This window comes from Triticum aestivum, chromosome 6A, assembly GCF_018294505.1.
Source record: "Triticum aestivum cultivar Chinese Spring chromosome 6A, IWGSC CS RefSeq v2.1, whole genome shotgun sequence".
In the NCBI taxonomy this organism is placed as follows: domain Eukaryota; kingdom Viridiplantae; phylum Streptophyta; class Magnoliopsida; order Poales; family Poaceae; genus Triticum; species Triticum aestivum.
In genome coordinates, this window is record NC_057809.1 from 82,303,497 (window position 1) to 82,325,343 (window position 21,847).

A 21,847-nucleotide genomic window follows, 5' to 3' on the forward strand; every position below is an offset into this window, starting at 1 on the left:
AACTAATAGTCTCGATGCTATATCTACATCGAGATCTATGTAAAATTTTCTTTTTACATTTTTTTCTCTCCTGCATATTATATTATTCAGTTTAACTGAGACTTGATTAAATCTCTATCGAATGAGACTTAGCCACACCTAAAAGAAAAACTCCATCGAATTTTTAGAGGAACTACCGCATGTTCATTCAACAAATAACTGTACACATGCTCATTCCATAAGACAAAGAAAGGAACAACTCTCCTAGAGCTTTGCACGAATGGCCCCAGGAAGAAAAGGATATGCAATTTGACCCATGAAGATGATACATTTCCTTTTCACAAACACTCTATTAATAAAGTACTCCATCCTTTGGCGGCTAGGGCAAACTCTCCCTTCTAGATTTCGCTGGCGAGCCTGTGGATTCGCCTTCCCTCTGCCTGTCGCTCTGGCGGCCGGTGGCAGGGAGGGGAATCCCGGTACCTCCGCTTCGGTTAGTAATTTAGGTTAGGTTTTTAGTCCTCGCATGTATGGCACTCGGGTGGATGGCGGCACTTCTTCTTCGAGTTTGTGTGCTAGGTGATCGATTGAACGGTCTGCCGCACGGGATAGGGCCGAGGCTACGTGGCTCGTCGACTGGGGATCATCCCCGAGCCCGTCAGTCCTCGTCACCGCCACCTTCATACACTTAGGTCAATTTTTATTCCTTCGAGGTTTTTGATTTTTTCAGTCATTCCGAAGTTTATGTCAGTTTTATTTAGCTTTTCTATTTCAAAAAGAGTAAAAATGGAAAAAATGCTCATGTTATTTAAAAGGTGTTTATGTTTTTAATAGTAGTGTAATTTTGGAAACTGCCTAAACCTTTTTTAAAATATTCATGTTATTTTAAAATGTACACCTATTTAAAACATGTTAATGTAATTTAAAAAGTGTTCACGTTTTAAAAAATTGTTTATGTAATTTTAAAAAATTTCATGTACTTCACGTGGAGCCTATCGATTTGACGCAATATTCCCTTGCATTAAAAAATTTAATTGTTTTCTTCCAATAATTTAAAGTTTACTGATTTTTAAAATTTTGGTACTGTGGGAAAGTTTTAGTTGTTCTAAAAACATGCAATTTTCTCAGTTACAAATCATTTATTGTTTTCTACTACTCATTGTTGAATTTGTTATATAGAATTTGTTATTTTTTATAGTTCACAAAGATTTTGATTAAAACTTAAAATTACATGTGTCTATAGAATTCCATCCCTGCAACATACTTTATTTTAAGACATTTTATGTTGTTTTCACTTATTTTTACCGTAAGTTGGTTTCAACAAATATTTCCTCCCATTATCTCGTTCATTAATCAATCTGTCAATGGTCGTATCACCGTGACAATGATTACACTATCACAAAATTCTCGTCTTTTATTGTTTTAGTGATCTAAAACATCTTATATTTGTTTGCGAGTATGTTTCTACACCACATGTATTCATTTTATGTCTTTATTTTGCTGTTCGATTGTGCTCTCTTGTCTTCCATTTTTAATTGTTCTCTAGATGTTGTCTCCATCGCCATTCCTTAATGACAACCTTTGAGGCCCTGGACGTGTGACGGTGAGCTCCTCTTCCATCTCTAGCCATGTCGGATATAATCGTCTACGTCCACACCATTTGCCAGTGTCTTGACTACTACCGATGGTTGTGATCATGTCATTGACGTCGGGCGAACTTGACGATCGCAACTTCAAGCGCATGGTGAGGACGCCAACTTCATGCTCGGTGATGATCTCTACAAAGACGATGACTTCCTGCATGGATGACGATGACATCGTCTTCATTGCCACCGCTGCGGTTTCTTTTTACCATACATGTGGCCAGCCTTTTTCTTTGTCATATTTGTATTACCACCGAGGGATGTAAGAAGCTCCTATTTGACACTCTCTGCATCAAAACTTCTAGGGAAAACACACATGGTGCCCGCCTTCATGGGTCGTCCCAGTAACCTGATATGATTGTTACCGACCATTAATCCTCTAATTTCTAGCAATTTCTTCCTCTTGCGATTTTGTTTCCTTTGGTCTTTTCAGTCGAGTTTCCTTCGAAAAAACTGGGTTTTGACCGATTTAAATAATATACTATTTTAAGATTAGAATTTTTCATGAATTTTAGAATATGTTTGTGAGTTCCATAAAATGTTTGAAATCATCAAATGCGCATTTTAAATGTCAATTTTAAAAACAATCTATTTTTAAAAAAAGTGTCCAAAAATTTATTTATTTTTGGTTTTTATCATAAATTTGGACATTGGCTCATGATTTTTTTAAGTTCTTATACTGTAAGAAAAGTTCACTAATTAATAAAATGTTCACTAATTTTTAAATATTTTTCCATGAAAAATATAAAACAGTAATAAAACCTGTTGAAGAAAACATAAAGGGAAACACAGAAAGGATAATCGCTAGAGCTCGAAGAAAACTGCATCGAGACCTTGTTTGTCTATAGGGCGGCCCATGACCATCTCCATGTGCGTTTCCTGGCAATTTGCTACAGTGCGCGTTACATAGGGAATTCCGGGATGCAAGGGCTCGGTGGCTCTTTCAGCACCGATGACATCCGTTACAACAATTTATTACATATATGTTCAAAAAACAATTTATTATATCCGAGCCCCTTGGGAGCTCTTATTCCACGCTAAAACTATGAGATGGCTGCTATAACGTTTATATAGGTCGGGCTGTGAAGCTCTTGCTCGCTCAGCTTACCTCCTTGCTCCACTAGCTCGCTTAGTTTTTTTTCTGCTCACTCGCTGCTAGCTCATAAAAAATCGGCTACCTTTTTTATCTGAAAAAGTTTGTTAAATAAAAAAAATCATGGATTGAAAATATTCTTGGATTATGAAAATATTTTGCAAATTAAAAATAAACATGATTTTTTAAAATATTGATGGATTTAAAAAATGTTCATAAATTCGAAATAAGATTATTTTTTAAAAAAATGACAAAATTTAATAATATTCTTGTACTCTAAATACATTCATGAATTTAACACCCTTACAGATAGACCACCATCCCCACGCACCATGAGGCTCCAAATCTAGGAAGCTTAATATCTCAACTAGAAGGGTTGAGTGCCCTTTGCTGCGCTGTTGATGTTGTTGCGATTTCATAATTTTTTATTATTATTTGGTTTGACGCATGGGAAAGATGATGTGTGCTTTTTTTTATGACGTGGTGTTTTGGTTGGCTTTCTTAGCAACATGATTCTATGTTATTTTTTAACCAATTCATATTTATGTAGAAAATTACTGCAAAAAAAATATTTATGTGGAAAAGTTTTTTGCATTGGTGGCCGCATGTATTATATCGATGTTGCAGTGTCACATGCTGGAGCTCTTTTTTTCTAGGTGGCGAGATGATGTGATGTGTTTTTTAGGCTGGTTGCTGCCGATTAATTTAAGAAATTGTTGACCCTGTCAAAATATTGAATCAAATTTAAAATTAAGTATCTTAACTGAATGAGAGAGCTCCTTGAAAAATCGTTGACCCAGTTAAAATCATGAACCAAATCTAAAATTGAACACCTCAATTCAATGGGAGGGCTTTAGAATTAGGGAGCATAGTTAGATGATGTGTATTTTTTTTGCGAGGAAAAGATGATGTGTATATTTGATCAAACTTAAAAATAGTTAACATTTTTTATTGAATTTATACACCATCTGTTGGGAGCGGAGGGAGTATAAGTATTGTACTACCTCCGTCCCAAATTACTTGTTTTAGATTTATATCTAGATATAGATGTATTTAACACTAAAATGTGTATAGATATATCTGTATCTAAACAAATTTAAGACAAATAATTCGGGAGAGGAAGGGATATACTTGGCCTCGCAACCAACCATAGGAGCACATTCACGTTGACAAAACTTACGTCCGTGCATGCATGTCTCAGTCTCAACAAAGCGTAAAAGGGAGCGAGCTAATCATGTGGAATGGAGTAACAGTCAGACCTGCAAACGCATCAGCGCTGTGCTTGAGCTGGTGCGGCGGCTGGAGTACTCGCGGCGCGCGTTGTCCACGTCGTCCAGGGCGCCGGCAGCAGCGGGGTCGAACTCCCAGACCTGGCGGCCGGCGTGCGCGTTGGTGGTGCGCAGCCATGGCTCGCCGCCGGCCTCCTCCCCGATCCTTAGCCGCCACATCGGTCGACGTCGACTCAGACCAGTGGCAAGTGAGTGAGAAGCGAGAAAATACCCAAACACTCGGTATTTAAATAGAAGAGCGAAAATAACATTTTCACAGTAAAACCATTTCTACAACGGCTAACAGAGTCATCGTACTGACCCAATTGGTATAATAACCGTTAATATCATGATTCTGATTGAAAAAGGTACTCTAGCAAAGTTGGCATACCTGTCAGAATCGACATCCATGTTTAACCTCTAAGCCTCTATATTTGGTGTCTCCGGGCCAATTTTTGATATACACAATCCATGCGGCAATTGTGTGTGGTGCAAACGAAACTTCATACGGTCCCCATCTCACATGGGGGGTGGCAAGAAGATTGGAGGTCCTACAACATGCAAGCAACCAATATGAAGACTCTAAGTTTGCGGATCACCTCGTCAGCCTTCATATTATTACGGAGCACGCTCCATATATGTTATGGAGGCTCTCAATATGACGACTCTACTAGAGTTGCTCTTAGAAAGCACAAACAGTAAGTGAAGAACAAGGAAGCGTCTGCGAGCGTTACAAAACTTAGGGCAACTCCAACATAGGTCACCAAATCTGCCTGAAATGTTCGGATGAGACGGTCTAGACACTTTTAACTATCCAACGCTAGTCACCAAATGCCGGCGAACAAGGAGTAGGCGGTCCGAGCATCCAAATCTCGTCAAACTAGCACCAAACTCACAGAGATTTGGGGAGTTCGGACGTTCGCCTGGTCCAATATTATGTTGGATTACATCTCCCCACCCATGTGTCTCAATAACTTTTCTCCTCTCGACCCACGTGTCACACTATCAGTTATAGCTTACTGTCCAATTTATTTACTTCGGTTGAATGTCCCACACCTCATCCACTGATCGTGAATATATCTGGACATGTTCAGAGACATTTGGTAATCTAGGCCCTTAACCTCCTTCATGTGGTGACCAGCTAAATCGCGGAGCATAAGGTGTTGTGTGTCCAATCAATCAATCGTTGTCATCGAGCATGCGTGCTCATTTGGGCTTCCTTTTGTTATATGTGGCCTTTAGCACGTTTTTATTTCGCCGTCACACTTTGTCATGTGGTTTATATTTCTTTTTGTAGGTCATTTATATTTCTCTTTTAGTTTTTTGTATTTCTATTTTTCACATATTTACTATAGAAGGTTTGACAGATGGAGGCCATTAGGTGCACCATGTAATTAAGATGCAATCACTTACCATTTTTGTTGCATTGCTGGTATATATAGTTTAAAATACAGAAAATGGTTACGGCCAATACAAATATTGGGAAAACATTATTGTACTTTTAGGTAGAAAGCTTTCCTTTAAAAGTATGAGGTGAATGGTAAGAATCTTAATGTGTGGCAATAGAAAACTAGGAATATTGTCGGCACGCCATAGAGAAGATAGAGTCCGCACACTGCTTTTCTAGCGTTATCTCTTCCCCTTCTCCTCATCCACTGATGTCTTCCATCAGTAACAAAATGTAAACATTTATGTGAAATACTTAAATCTCGTGGCCTCTTTCTCCACTCGGCAAATCAATGGCCGTAGTGTAATTTCCCTTTTAGATTTTGCCACCATTTGGTCATGTTCTAATTACCTCACCTTCTAAATACCACTATCATTTCCATGATGTTCATCTTCTAATTATCTCTAGCATTTGGTCATCTCAGGTATTATAAATACCACCATATATTCATCGAAAATAAGCTAAAACATTCTCTTGCACTCGCCTTTTTCATAGCTCGCTCATCAAACATGACTTAAACTTGACATTTTTTTGCTTACAGATTTTTAAGCCCAATTCATAACACAAAAACCAAAATACATAACTGACTCCCGTGTATTGAAACCTTTAGGTAAAATACATGATTGAAATTATACATTTGGGATGTTTATTATATTTTCCAGCTGTTCTCAATTCTTCTTTCAAGTTAACATAACTGATTCCCATAAAAAAGGTTAACATGACTGACATGAAGCTTAGTGCCCTCTCATAACTGACATGAAGTTTAGTTTGCAAACATACGACCGTACACATGGTCCTTATTTTTTGCAATCCGAGGACCTGATTGTTAGATCACATTATTTTACGCACATGTTGTATCTTTTCGAGGAGCTCTAGATCACATACCGTTATTAGATCACCTATCGACATATTAGGACCAACCTCTGATTAATCAAATTCGTGCTTCTTTGTAGATCATTGCGTTTCATGTCTTACAATTAGCCACAACCTTTGACCTGAAAGATCCTCCTTAGAAGAGTTGTCAGCCTGTCGCATCCTCTTAGTACTGATCTGATGCTGACGTTTAGCAGAAATTGTGGCTGGCACCATTTGAGACTAGCTTTCGGTCCAGAAAATCTTCTTGTCATATTCTGGCATGATTGAGTTGCTCAGCACAAATTGTTGATAGTCTTTTGTTTCTTTTTACGAGGAAGTTGTTGATAATGTTACACATGCATGCAAGCTTTGGAATCAGAAAAAAAAACATTAGTCTGTTACAGAATCATGAATAATCTGGTTTCATCTATGTTGGATTATCTCCACTAAGTATATAAGAAAAGTTATCTAGCGAACGTTGTAACTTTAGGTTAAAAAAACGTTATAAGTTTGGGATACGGCCGAATGATACGTTTGATCTCTGATTCACATCGCATGTCAAGTTACCAAGTGGTTTTGTCCTCCCTCTTATCTTCCCTGGATTACTAGCGAATCCGCTTCTCCACCGGTTTTTCTCTCCCTCTATCTCCCGGGCGATTGTTTCTCTGTACATTTTCTCTGTATAAGAGTGATCAGTAGCACATACTGGTTGTACGATTTGATTGACAAGCATAATCCAGCAGTAGCAGAGTAGGCCGCCAAAAGGCAGATCTCCAAAACATACAGAAAGTATTTACTTGAACTGAGACCAACATATGATGCTCCAGGCTTCCAGCTTTCCATTACATGTAAAAGAAACTTTAGATCCATGGGTCCTATCCTTGCTTAGCCATATGCCATTGCATCATCATCCCACATCTGCAGTGGAAAAAATAACATGAATCAATTAGACAATTTTTCATTTGGCAAACGAAAACAATCTTGATAACATCACAATTGCCATGAACAGCAGGGAAATGCACTCATTTCACCATAAAAAATGTAACTGTAATCTCTTACTAGGAAACAAGACAGCAGGGCCAAATGGAAAAATAAGAAAAAGTTACGTTGCCCATCCATCTTGCCATTAGCGGCGTCATATTAGACTTGATCAAGTGAGGAGACAATAAGAACTCCAAAAATGTGTCTTTGCTTCTTGCATACTCCCTCTTTAAACTAATAAGACGTTTTTACGACTAAAGTAGTGACCTAAAACGTCTTGTCTACTGATCTAAACGCTCTGATATTTCTTTACAGATGGAGTATTAGACAAGAAAGAACATAGTGCCAAGCATGACTAGCTAGCATGTAAACCTGTACAAAATAACGAATGTCCAGAAATGCAAACGGCGAAAACAAAAAACATCATGTGCTAGTATTTTGCTTGATCAGGCAGACCTACAATTATCGCCTTTAAGAAAATATATATTATTTTCCATCCACTGACCTTGGAAGAAGGAAAGGAAGACTCCTGCAGTATGCTGGTCATATCATCCAAGGCTTTCATCCGGATCAAGCGGCACTCCTCGAGCCCATGAGGCTCGCACAAGCTGAAGGTGACGAGCTGCTTGTTTTTCTTGATACAATCACACAACTTCTTGGCCTCCTTTGCCATACCCTTGAATCGAATCCAAGACATTCAACATTTTGCAACCAGTACGTGCCACTATGAGTAGTCCGGCAATTTACAGAAAATAAATGGATAGACAGATACTTGTTAAAATTCAGCGCATTTTGGCAGGCAGGCACGTACCACCATTGCAGCGGCGGGGGCAATAGACTGGTGCCCTTTGAGGTTGTTCGCAAGGCCCAAGGCACACGTGCCGATCACGCTGCTGTGCTGGATCATGTCATCAAAAGGCTTCGCGCCATGCTTCAGCAGCTCACACATCAGGTCAGCCTCCCCGGTGATACACTTGAAACCAATGTTTTTGCATCAGTCAAAAGACCACAGAAAGAATCGAACGAAATACGCTATGTGATTGAGAGGGATAGCATTCCAGTGGTGCCATACAAAAATAAATAATTTGCTTTGTTCAGGCAAGGAAGGTGTTGGATAATCCAAACAATCTCTAGTAGTATACGTGTTGGATGTCTAGTAGTAGTCCGAGTACTAGTAAATTTAGGTAGCTAAATTTGGTACGGTGCAATCAGCGTTGCCGGGTTTTAGATTAGGAAAGTAAATCAAGTGAGTCCGGTTAGGACTTTGTGTCCGTATCACATTAGCTTTGGAGTCAGGTCATGCACCTATGTATATGCACCACCTTGCGTCGTTTGTAATGACCAGAAAAACGAAAACCAATAAAGAGATATTACGAGGCACGACACGTGCCTCTGGCTAACTTCGAGTTGCTGCGTTCGTGTGCGTGTGTTCTGGTTCCGGTGTTTGCGTGAGCGCCGGCAAAATATCAAGTGCTACAGCTAGTTCGTATAGGTTAAGACGAGTTATGCGTACACGACCCGTCGAGCTGCAGTGTGATCGTGTGTTTGATCCTTGGGAAATTCCAACAGAAGGCACATACCACAAGAGCAACGACAGTAGGAACACAAAATTCACCCCCTGCGCCGTAGATTGAAAGTGCAAACTGCTTGATAAGGCTACTCTGAATGATAGTGCTGATTGGTAAAGTGGCATCCAAGCTACGTTCCACTCGAGTCTTCCACTCGGACAGGAGTTCCTCCTCCATCTTGAGACACTACTTGAAAAAATTCGCCAATTTGAAATATGTTGGCGCAAAAAGTTTCAGTTGGATAACTAATGGTTACTTACCAATTTGGCAACAGCAGCACCCATGTCAGCAATGTTGGATAATCAGCAACTTCATTCACAGGAGGGCCAAAGGCCAATACATATACATGTGTAGGGTAAAGTGCAAGAGACCCCTTATACAATGGGGATAAACCGAAAAGGGCTATACATATCTAACAACCCCCCTCAAACTCATGGTGGATCGACAACACTGAGTTTGGAGAGAAGAAAACTATGCTGCACTTGAGTCTGAGCCTTGGTGAAGAAGTCCGCCAACTGTAACTCAGAGGGCACATAGTGAAGAGCGAGAGTCTGATCCTACACAGCAGCACGCACAAAGTGGGCATCCACACCGATGTGCTTGGTGAGCTCATCACCAGGTCACGTGCAATACTGAGAGCACCAGTACTGTCTGACAATAAGGGAGTCGAGGTAGTAGCAGACACACCAAAATCCTCAAGTAGCCACCGTAACCAGATCACCTCAGTCGCCAGCATAGCCATGGCTCGCAACTCAGCCTCTGTACTCAAACGAGAAACTGCAGTCTGTTTCTTTGTCTTTCAGGCAATAAGAGAGCCACCAAGAAAGACACAATAAGCAGACAACGAGCGTCGATCAGAGGGATCACTAGCCTAGGTAGCATCAGAGTAGGCCTGGAGCTCAAGAGAGCTAGAGCGGGGAAAGAAAAGGCGATGAGATATCGTGCCACGAAGATATCGTAGAACACAGAGAAGATGACTATAGTGGACAGAGGTGGGGGCTAAAACGAATTGACTCAGAATGTGGACATGATAGGAGATGTTAGGACGCGTAACAGCAAGATAGACAAGACTGCCAACAAGGTGATGATAGCGAGTGGGATTAGGGAGAGGGTCACCATCAGAGGCACGAAGCTGAACGTTGAGCTCCATGGGAGTCACAACTGTGCGCTCATCACCGAGAGCAGCGCGAGCAAGAAGATCCTGAATATATTTTTCTTGGGAGATGTAGAAGCCATCAGAGATCGAGGAGATCTCAATCCCAAGAAAATAGCAAAGTAGACCAAGATCAGTCATGAGAAACTGGTTGCGAAGGCGAGCCTTAACAAAGGCAATGTAATCAGAGTCGTCACCAGTGATGATCATGTCATCAACATAGAGAAGGAGAAGAGTCCGACCACGAGGAGACGTGTGAACAAACAACGCGGGATCATGATCACTGGGCAAGAAACCAGCGGCAGTCACCACAGAGGCGAAGCGCTCAAACCAGGCGCGAGGGGCCTGTTTGAGACCATATAGGGATCGGCGAAGTCTACAGACCATACCATCAGGAGCATGGTACCCCGGTGGTGGCTACATATAAACCTCCTCACGGAACTTGCCATTGAGAAAAGCGTTCTGAACATCAAGTTGAGAGATAGACCACTGACGAACAGAAGCCACAGCAAGAAGAGTGCGGACAGTGGTCATGTGGGCCATAGGAGCGAATGTCTCATCATAATCGTGCCCTTGCTCATGCTGAAAACCACGGGCCACACGACGAGCTTTGTAGCGCTCAAGAGAACCATCGGAGCGAGTATTAATCTTGTAGACCCACTTGCAGGTGATGGGACGGGCACCAGAAGGAAGGGGAACCAGATCCCATGTGCCAGAGCGCTCAAGAGCAGCAAGCTCTTCGGCCATCGCAAGCTGCCATTCAGGGTGAGTCATGGCAGTCCGATAGGAAGTGGGCTCAGCAATAACAGAGAGACCGTACCGATCGGGGAGGGGGGGGGGGACGAGGCCGAGCACGGAGGTTGTGAACCAGGGGAGGCGTGAGAGGAGGTGCACCAGAGGTGGAAGGCTCGTCAGAGGAGACATCCTCAGTACGAGATCGACGAGTATAGTGGAGAGGAAACGGTGAGAGGGCGACAGACTAGAGAGGATGGTAGAGAGGTGGAGGAGGAGGATGGAGAAGACGGGGTCGGTGGTGAATGAAAAGGAATGAGAGGTGCTGGAGGAAGAGGTGACACATGAGGCACATTGCAGGGTGTATCGAAAAGGAGAAGGAAAGAAAGGTCGTCCACAGAGAAACTCGAGGAAGAAGAACGTGGGTAGTAAGAACGAGACTCGTCAAAAGTCACATCACGCGAGATGCGCAAGCGACGACCCACAGGATCTCAACATCGATAGCCCTTGTGCTCATCACTATAGCCAAGGAAAACACACTCAACCGACTGAGCAGTCAGTTTGGTGCGTTCTCGGGGGGGGGGGGGGCAAGAAGAACATAGCACACACATCCAAACATACAAAGAGCTGAGTAGTCAGGAGGGCGACCAGTGAGACACTCCATAGGAATACCACCCTGCAGAGCAGTCGATGGCTGAATGTTGATGAGATAGGTGGATGCGGAAACAGCCTCAACCCAAAAATGGGGTGGAAGGGAAGCAACAATCATCAGTGCACGAGCCGTCTCAAGCAAATGACGATGCTTTCGCTCGGCAACGCCATTCTGAGCATGAGCACCAGGACATGAGAACTGGGCAAGAGTACCCTGTTCCGCGAGAAAGCCACGCAACAGCTAAGAGATATACTCTCCAGCGGAGTCAGCACGAAAAGTACGAATGGGCGTGGCAAACTGGGTGTGAACCATGGCAGCAAAACGTTTGTATATAGGGAGAACCTCGCTACGAGATTTCATGAAGTAGAGCCAATTGTAGCGAGAGAAATCATCAATAAACAAAACATAGTAGCAATGACCACCTTTCGAATCAAAGGGAGCAGGACCCCAGACATCATAATGAACTAAGTCAAAAGGACGCTGAGATACAGAATCACTAGTAGGATAAGGTAACTGAGTCTGTTTGCCAAGTCTGCAACCATTACAATGTAAGGAGACATCTCCAGATACATACCCTAAGAGGCCCTGACGAACTAAAGAACACAACGCGGAAGAATCAGAAGACATATGAAAGAAGGCTCCAGAATCCAAAACCCACGAAGATGTACCTGACTGTGTAGATGCCGGTGATGGTGAGGAAGGGGATGCAGTCACAACAGTAGCAGAAGCAGTCGACGAGGAGCCTGAGGAAGCAAGAAGACGCTTGAGGCGAACAATGTCCTGGTCAGTGAGTGACGGAGTCGAGGAGGACACAGGAGTCCCGCTGGAGGAGGAGTGCCTCTGGTCTCGCTTCTTTCGGTGATAATCAGACTCTGGGTGACCTGGCCGGGAGCAGTAACCACAGATGGTGTCACGGCGCGAGATGCCCTTCTCAGCATAAGGAGGACGGCTCACCCCCCTGGAGGAGTAGGCAGGAGCGGCGGAGCAGTGAGGCAAGTAGATGACATAGGAGCACGGGCGGCCAATACTGACGGAACTAGAAGCAACCCAGCAGAGCGAAGGTGGGTCTCCTCAGCACGAAGCTCAGCAAGTATCTCTAAGATAGGAACATGACCACGAGCAAGCAAGTGAGCACGGCGAGGCTCGAACTCAGACCGGAGACGAGATAAGAACTCATGGACCCGCTGAAACTCCAGATCAGACCGAGTAGTCTGACAGCAACGACAGGTTCGACAAACAACTGTCCGAAGAGAGTCAAGCTGGCGCCACATGGCAGAGCACTGTGAATAGAACTCATCAATAGAAGAATCACCTTGCTGGAGTGCATGCTCCTGGCGCACCACAGATAGGTAGAGAGCATCACCAGAGGGGTGATAGCGCTGACAGAGATAAGACCACATCGTTGCAACTGTGCCAAGTCCCATGAACTCGGAAGCAAACTGAGGGAGGACACTCGCAGTGAGAACAGCAGCAGCTCGAGCATCATCATTGCACCACTGAGTGTAAGCAGACAGATCATCCTGGTACACAGAGAGAGCATCGGAATAAGCGGATACCTCCTGATCACAAGCATCAACCGCAACATCATCCAGCGCCTTGGCAGCATCCCAGTCAGCCTGAGAAGCATCAGCAGCAAGGACCAGCGGCACTGGTGGGATTGGGGCCACTGGCGCAACCGGGCATGGCGGACAGGGGACCTCGCCAGAGAGAACACCCCACAGAAGGAGTCCACACATATGGATGCACATGAAGCCCACAAACTCAGCATAATTGGTGCCATCAAAGATCACCGAGCACCGAAGGACCATGACATAGCCCGAAGAGGACATGTGGAAGTCACTCTATTTTTTTGGAAGTCAACGGACCCAAAAGCACTCAATCTAGATCGAGGGATCGAGCAGAGGCGCACGGGATAGCGCTAACCAGAAGGGGGGATGGGAGCTGGATCGATCCATGCTACGTCTTGAGCTTGCGTTGGTTTTCCCCTAAGAGGAAGGGATGATGCAGCAGAGTACCGTAAGTATTTCCCTCAGTTTTTGAGAACCAAGGTATCAATCCAGTAGGAGCCCACACTCAAGTCCCTCGTACCTGCACAAAGCGATAGCTACTCGCAACCAACGCGATTAGGGGTTGTCAAGCCCTTCACGGTCACTTACGAGAGTGAGATCTGATAGATATAATATTTTTGGTATTTTTGGTATAAATATGCAAAGTAAAAAGTAAAGGCAAAGTAAAAAAGCAAAGCAAGATTAAAGTAATGGAGATTGATATGATGAGAATAGACCCGGGGGCCATAGGTTTCACTAGTGGCTTCTCTCAAGAGCATAAGTATTCTACGGTGGGTGAACAAATTACTGTTGAGAAATTGACAGAATTGAGCATAGTTATGAGAATATCTAGGCATGATCATGTATATAGGCATCACGTCCGTGACAAGTAGATCGAAACGATTCTGCATCTACTACTATTACTCCACTCATCGACCGCTATCCAGCATGCATCTAGAGTATTAAGTTAAAAACAGAGTAACGCCTTAAGCAAGATGACATGATGTAGAGAGATAAATTCATGCAATATGAAATAAACCCCATCTTGTTATCCTCGATGGCAACGATACAATACGTGCCTTGCTGCCCCTTCTGTCACTGGGTAAGGACACCGCAAGATCGAACCCAAAGCTAAGCACTTCTCCCATGGCAAGAACTACCAATCTAGTTGGCCAAACCAAACGGATAATTCGAAGAGACTTGCAAAGATAATACATAAAAGAATTCAGAGAAGATTCAAATATTATTCATAGATAGACTTGATCATAAACCCACAATTCATCGGTCTCAACAAACACACCGCAAAAAGAAGATTACATCGAATAGATCTCCACAAGAGAGGGGGAGAACTTTGTATTGAGATTCAAAGAGAGAGAAGAAGCCATCTAGCTACTAACTATGGACCCGAAGGTCTGAGGTAAACTACTCACACTTCATGGGAGAGGCTATGATGATGTAGAAGCCATCCGTGATGACGGCCCTCTTCCGGCGGAGCTCCGGAACAGGCCCCAAGATGGGATCTCGTGGATACAAAAAGTTGCGGCGGTGGAATTAGGTTTTTGGCTCCTGTTCTGATCGTTTGGGGGTACGTGGGTATATATAGGAGGAAGAAGTACGCCGGAGGAGCAACGAGGGGCCCACGAGGCAGGGGGACGCGCCCTAGGAGGGGGCGCCCCCCACCCTCGTGACCGCCTCTTTTGTTCCTTGGAGCAGGGTCCAAGTCTCCTGGATCACGTTCCCAAAGATTTTATTCCGTTTGGACTCTGTTTGATATTCCGTTTATCTGAAACACTGAAATAGGCAAAAAACAGCAATTCTGGGCTGGGCCTCCAGTTAATAGGTTAGTCCCAAAAATAGTATAAAAGTGGAAAATAAAGCCCAATATAGTCCAAAACAGTAGATAATATAGCATGAAGCAATCAAAATTATAGATACGTTGGAGACGTATCAGGCATCCCCAAACTTAATTCCTGCTCGTCCTCGAGTAGGTAAATGATAAAAAGAGAATTTTTGATGCGGAGTGTTACTTGGCATAATTTCAATGTAAATCTTCTTAATTGTGGTATGAATATTCAGATTAGAAAGATTCAAGACAAAAGTTTATATTGACATAAAAATAATAATACTTCAAGCGTACTAATAAAGCAATTATGTCTTCTCAAAGTAACATGGCCAAAGAAAGTTATCCCTACAAAATCATATAGTCTCGCTATGCTCCATCTTCACCACACAAAGTATTTAAATTATGCACAACCCCGATGACAAGCCAAGCAATTGTTTCATACTCTAACTTTTTCAAAAAAAATTCAATCTTCACGCAATACATGAGCGTGAGCCATGGATATAGCACTATAGGTGGAATAGAATGGTGGTTGTGGAGAAGACAAAAAGGAGAAGATGGTCTCACATCAACTAGGCATATCAACGGGCTATGGAGATGCCCATCAATAGATATCAATGTGAGTGAGTAGGGATTGCCATGCAATGGATGCACTAGAGCTATAAGTATATGAAAGCTCAAAAAGAAACTAAGTGGGTGTGCATCCAACTTGCTTGCTCATGAAGATCTAGGGCAATTTTTGAGGAAGCCCATCATTGGAATATACAAGCCAAGTTTTATAATGAAAAATTCCCACTAGTATATGAAAGTGATAACATGAGAGACTATCTACTATGAAGATCATGGTGCTACTTTGAAGCACAAGTGTGGTAAAAGGATAGTAACATTGTCCCTTCTCTCTTTTTCTCTCATTTTTTTATTGTTTGGGCCTTTTCTCTTTTTTTATGGCCTCTTTTTATTTGGGCTTCTTTGGCCTCTCTTTTTTTCGTCCGGAGTCTCATCCCGACTTATGGGGGAATCATAGTCTCCATCATTCTTTCTCACTGGGACAATTCTCTAATAATGATGATCATCACACTTTTATTTTTCTTATAACTCAACAATTACAACTCAATACTTAGAACAAAATATGACTCTATGTGAATGCATCCGGCGGTGTACCGGGATATGCAATATGACAATGATGAATGTGTCATGAACGGAACGGTGGAAAGCTGCATGGCAATATTCTCGGAATGGCTATGGAAATGCCACAATAGGTAGGTATGGTGGATGTTTTGAGGAAGGTATATGGTAGGTGTATGATACCGGCGAAAGGTGCACGGTATTAGAGAGGCTAGCAAAGGTGGAAGAGTGAGAGTGCGTATAATCCATGGGCTCAACATTAGTCATAAAGAACTCATATACTTATTGCAAAAATCTAGAAGTTATCAAAGCAAAGTATTACGCGCATGCTCCTAGGGGGATAGATTGGTAGGAAAAGACCATCGCTCGTCCCCGACCGCCACTCATAAGGAAGACAATCAATAAATAAATCATGCTCCGACTTCATCACATAACGGTTCACCATACGTGCATGCTACGGGAATCACAAACCTTAACACAAGTATTCTTTAAATTCACAACTACTCAACTAGCATGACTTTAATATTATCACCTCCATATCTCAAAACAATTATCATGCTTCAATCTTTTCTTAGTATTCAACACACTCAAAAGAAAGTTTCACAAATCTTGAATACCAAGCATATTATTATTAAGAAAATTACCATGCTATTAAGAGACTCTCAAAATAATTTAAGTGAAGCATGAGAGATCAATAGTTTCTTTAAAACAAATCCACCACCGTGCTCTAAAAGATCTAAGTGAAGCACATAGAGCAAAATTATAACGCTCGAAAGATATAAGTGGAGCACATAGAGCAAAACTACTTAGCTCAAAAGATATAAGTGAAGCACATAGAGTATTCTATCAAATTTTAATTCATGTATGGCTCTCTCAAAAGGCGTGTACAACAAGGATGATTGTGGCATACTAAGACACAAAGACACAAATAATACAAGACGCTCCAAGCAAAACACATATCATGTTGGTGAATAAAAATATAGCTCCAAGTAAATTACTGATGGAAGTAGACGAAAGAGGGGATGCCTTCCGGGGCATCCCCAAGCTTTGACTTCTTGGTGTCCTTGGATTATCTTGGGGGTGACATGGGCATCCCCAAGCTTAGGCTCTTGCCACTCTTTGTTCCATGATCCATCAAAAGAATTCACCCAAAACTTGAAAACTTCACAACACAAAACTCAAAATAGAAAACTCGTGAGCTCCGTTAGCGAAAGAAAACAAAAGACCACTTCAAGGTATTGTAATGAAATCATTCTTTATTTATATTGGTGTTAAACCTACTGTATTCAAACTTCTCTATGGATTATAAACTATTTTACTAGCCATATATTCATCAAAATAAGCAAACAACACACGAAAAACAGAATCTGTCAAAACAGAACAGTCTGTAGTAATCTGTATCTAGCGCAAGATCTGGAACCCCAAAAATTCTAAAATAAATTGCTGGACGTGAGGAATTTATCTATTAATCATCTGCAAAAAAATTAACTAAATATCACTCTTCAAATAAAAATGACAGCAGTTCTCGTGAGCGCTAAAGTTTCTGTTTTTTGCAGCAAGTTCAACAAGACTTTCCCCAAGTCTTCCCAACGGTTCTACTTGGCACAAATACTAATTAAACACAAAAAAACACAACCAAAACAGAGTCTAAATAATTTATTTATTTCTAAACAGGAGCAAAAGGCAAGGAATAAAAATAAAATTGGGTTGCCTCCCAACAAGCGCTATCGTTTAACGCCCCTAGCTAGGCATAAAAGCGAGGATAGATCTAGGTATTGCCATCTTTGGTAGGCAATCCATAAGTGGCTCTCATGATAGTTTCATATGGTAATTTTATTTTTTTCTTGGAAAGTGTTCCATGCCCTTTTTAATGGAAATTGAAATGTAATATTCCCTTCCTTCATATCAATACTCGCACCAACCGTTCTAAGGAAAGGTCTACCAAGAATAATAGGGCAAGAAGGATTGCAATCTATATCAATAACAATTAAATCTACGGGCACATAATTCCTATTTGCAACAATAAGAACATCATTAATCCTTCCCATAGGTTTCTTAATAGTGAATCCACAAGATGCAAGTTTAGAGAGCAATCATCAAAATTACGGAAATCTAGTAGATCACACAAAGTCTTGAGAATAGTAGAGACACTAGCACCCAAATCACACAAAGCATAAAACTCATGATCTTTAATTTTAATTTTAATAGTTGGTTCCCACTCATCATAGAGTTTTCTAGGGATAGAAACTTTCAACTCAAGTTTTTCTTCATAAGATTGCATCAAGGCATCAACAATATGTTCGGTGAAGGCTTTATTTTGACTATAAGCATGTGGAGAATTTAGCACGGATTGTAACAAGGAAATACAATCAATTAAAGAGCAACTTTCATAATTAAATTCCTTGAAATCCAATATAGTGGGTTTAGCAACATCTAGATTTTTATTTCTTTCAATCCCACTTTCATCAATTTCATCATTAAGATCTAAACACTCCGAATTTTTAGAACGCCTTCTAGGTAAAGGAAGATCATATTCAGTTTCATCAAGATTCATATTGCAAAATAAAGATTTAATAGGAGACACATCAAGAACTTTAGATCTTCATCTTGATTTTCATAGGTATTGGAAGAACACACTTTAATAAAGGCATCTTTGGAAGCACGCATCCTAGCGGTTCTTTCCTTACACTCATCAATTGAAATTCTCATGGCTTTTAGAGACTCATTGATATCATGCTTAGGTGGAATAGATCTAAGTTTCAAAGAATCAACATCAAGAGCAATTCTATCAACGTTCCTAGCCAAATCATCAATCTTAAGCAATTTTTCTTCAATCATAGCATTAAAATTCTTTTGCGAAGAAATAAATTTTTTAATATTATATTCAAAATCAGAGGGTATCTTATTATAATTTCCATAAGAGTTATTGTAGGAATTCCCATAATTATTAGAAGGATTACTAGGATATGGCCTAGGATTAAAATTCCCTCTATAAGCGTTGTTACCAAAATTATTCCTACCAACAAAATTCACATCCATAGATTCATTGTTATTCTCAAACAAAGTAGACAAAGGCATATCATTAGGATCAGAAGAAACACTCTTAGTAGCAAATAATTTCATAAGTTCATCCATCTTTCCACTCAACACATTAATTTCTTCTATCGCATGCACTTTTTTATTAGAAGATTTTTCAGTATGCCATTGAGAATACTTAACCATAATATTATCTAGGAGTTTAGTAGCATCTCCTAAAGTGATTTCCATAAAAGTGCCTCCCGCGGCCGAATCTAAAAGATTTCTAGAAGCAAAATTCAATCTGGCATAAATTTTTTGTATAATCATCCACAAATTCAAACCATGAGTAGGGCAACGTATCATTAATTTCATTCTCTCCCAAGCTTGTGCAACATGTTCATGATCAAGTTGTTTAAAGTTCATAATATCGTTTCTAAGAGAGATGATCTTAGCGGGAGGAAAATATTTAGAGATAAAAGCATCTTTGCACTTGTTCCATGAATCAATACTATTCTTAGGCAAAGACGAAAACCAAGCTTTAGCATGATCTCTAAGCGAAAAAGGAAATAGCTTCAATTTAACGACATCATTATTGACATCTTTTCTCTTTTGCATATCACATAAATCAACGAAGCTATTCAGATGAGTAGCAGCATCTTCACTAGGAAGGCCGGCAGATTGATCTTTCATAACAAGATTCAACAAAGCAGTATTAATTTCACAAGATTCAACATCGTTAAGAGGAGCAATCGGAGTGCTAAGGAAATCATTATTATTGGTATTGGTGAAGTCACACAATTTAGTAGTATCTTGAGCCATCGCGACAAACGAGCAATCTAACACACGAGCAAACAAAAAGCAAACGGGCAAAAGAGGCAAATAGAGAGGGAGGATAGGGAGAGAGAGGGCAAATAAAACGGCAAGGATGAATTGGGGGGAGAGGAAAACGAGAGGCAAATGGAAAATAATGTAATGCGAGGCATAGGGATTGTGATGGGTACTTGGTATGTTGACTTTTTGCGTAGAATCCCCGGCAACGGTGCCAGAAATCCTTCTTGCTACGTCTTGAGCTTGCGTTGGTTTTCCCCTAAGAGGAAGGGATGATGCAGCAGAGTAGCGTAAGTATTTCCCTCAGTTTTTGAGAACCAAGGTATCAATCCAGTAGGAGCCCACGCTCAAGTCCCTCGTACCTGCACAAAGCGATAGCTACTCGCAACCAACGCGATTAGGGGTTGTCAAGCCCTTCACGGTCACTTACGAGAGTGAGATCTGATAGATATAATATTTTTGGTATTTTTGGTATAAATATGCAAAGTAAAAAGTAAAGGCAAAGTAAAAAAGCAAAGCAAGATTAAAGTAATGGAGATTGATATGATGAGAATAGACCCGGGGGCCATAGGTTTCACTAGTGGCTTCTCTCAAGAGCATAAGTATTCTACGGTGGGTGAACAAATTACTGTTGAGAAATTGACAGAATTGAGCATAGTTATGAGAATATCTAGGCATGATCATGTATATAGGCATCACGTCCGTGACAAGTAGATCGAAATGATTCTGCATCTACTACTATTAGTCCACTCATCGACCGCTATCCAGCATGCATCTAGAGTATTAAGCTTAAAACAGAGTAACGCCTTAAGCAAGATGACATGATGTAGAGAGATAAATTCATGCAATATAAAATAAACCCCATCTTGTTATCCTCGATGACAACAATACAATACATGCCTTGCTGCCCCTTCTGTCACTGGGTAAGGACACCGCAAGATCAAACCCAAAGCTAAGCACTTCTCCCATGGCAAGAACTACCAATCTAGTTGGCCAAACCAAACGGATAATTCGAAGAGACTTGCAAAGATAACCAAACCAAACGGATAATTCCGTGCATGCCAAGTAGTGATGGCGCATGCAGTAAAAGCTACATTCCATTTTCGTGTAAAAGGCAGCCGCCTTCCTGCTTGCTCAACAAAGGATAAAATGTCCGAGGATGTGCATGCCAAGGAGCCAAGCATCAACTTCTTCCATAGGACAGAGGCTGCCCGACAATGTAACACAAGGTGACCAATACTCTCCACAGCGGGGCAGGTATCGTAGTCGACAAACGGGGCAATAGCAGACCATCCTTTCCTGAACATGTTATCTCGAGTGTTAAGCCGCCCCCAGAAAGCTAACCACAAGAAAGTTCTATGTTTGAGAGGGATCAACGGGTCCCGGACCCATGCCTCGGCTGGGCACTTCCTATGATGATCAATAATCCATAGTTGTGCTGGTGGGAGCCACCTCCTATAGAAGCTGATTAAGAGCCGTTAACTCTGTTGCGGCTGTTTGGGTTAGATTTGGATGAAGTTGCACCACCCAGGACCCTTGGCAGAATTGGGATCGAACTGAGCAAGATGGGCTTCTGGCAAAGGAAAAAAGCACCAGGAAAAGCTGCCTCAACCTACCAGCCTGGAGCCACTAATCATGCCAAAAGGAAATTAAATCACCAGAGCCCAACACACAATGTGACGAATTGAACACCAAAGGAATGTACTCCTTAAACCCTCTCCACGTAGAAGTGTCTCTGCTACCACCGTTGTGCGGTAGGGCATTCTTGCAGTACTGTGCAGCAAACCATTGGTAGCATGGAACCTCAGAGAACTGCAGAATTCTAGTGACAAACTTGCATAACATTGCCTGGTTATGTGCATGCAGGTTGCGGACACCCATGCCCCCATTAGCTCCAGGGAGAGTAGCTGTGTCCCAGGCCACAAGGCACTGCCCCCCCCTTGACCTTGCTCTTGCCTTGCCAGAAGAACGCTCGCAAAAGACTGTCCAAAGCATCAATGGATTCCTTGGGCCAAGGGAAACATGACATGAAATAGCTCGGGATGCCAGCAAGTACAGAGTTGATGAGAATGAGCCTTCCACCCATGGACATGAAAGTAGCCAGCCAACCGGAGAGTC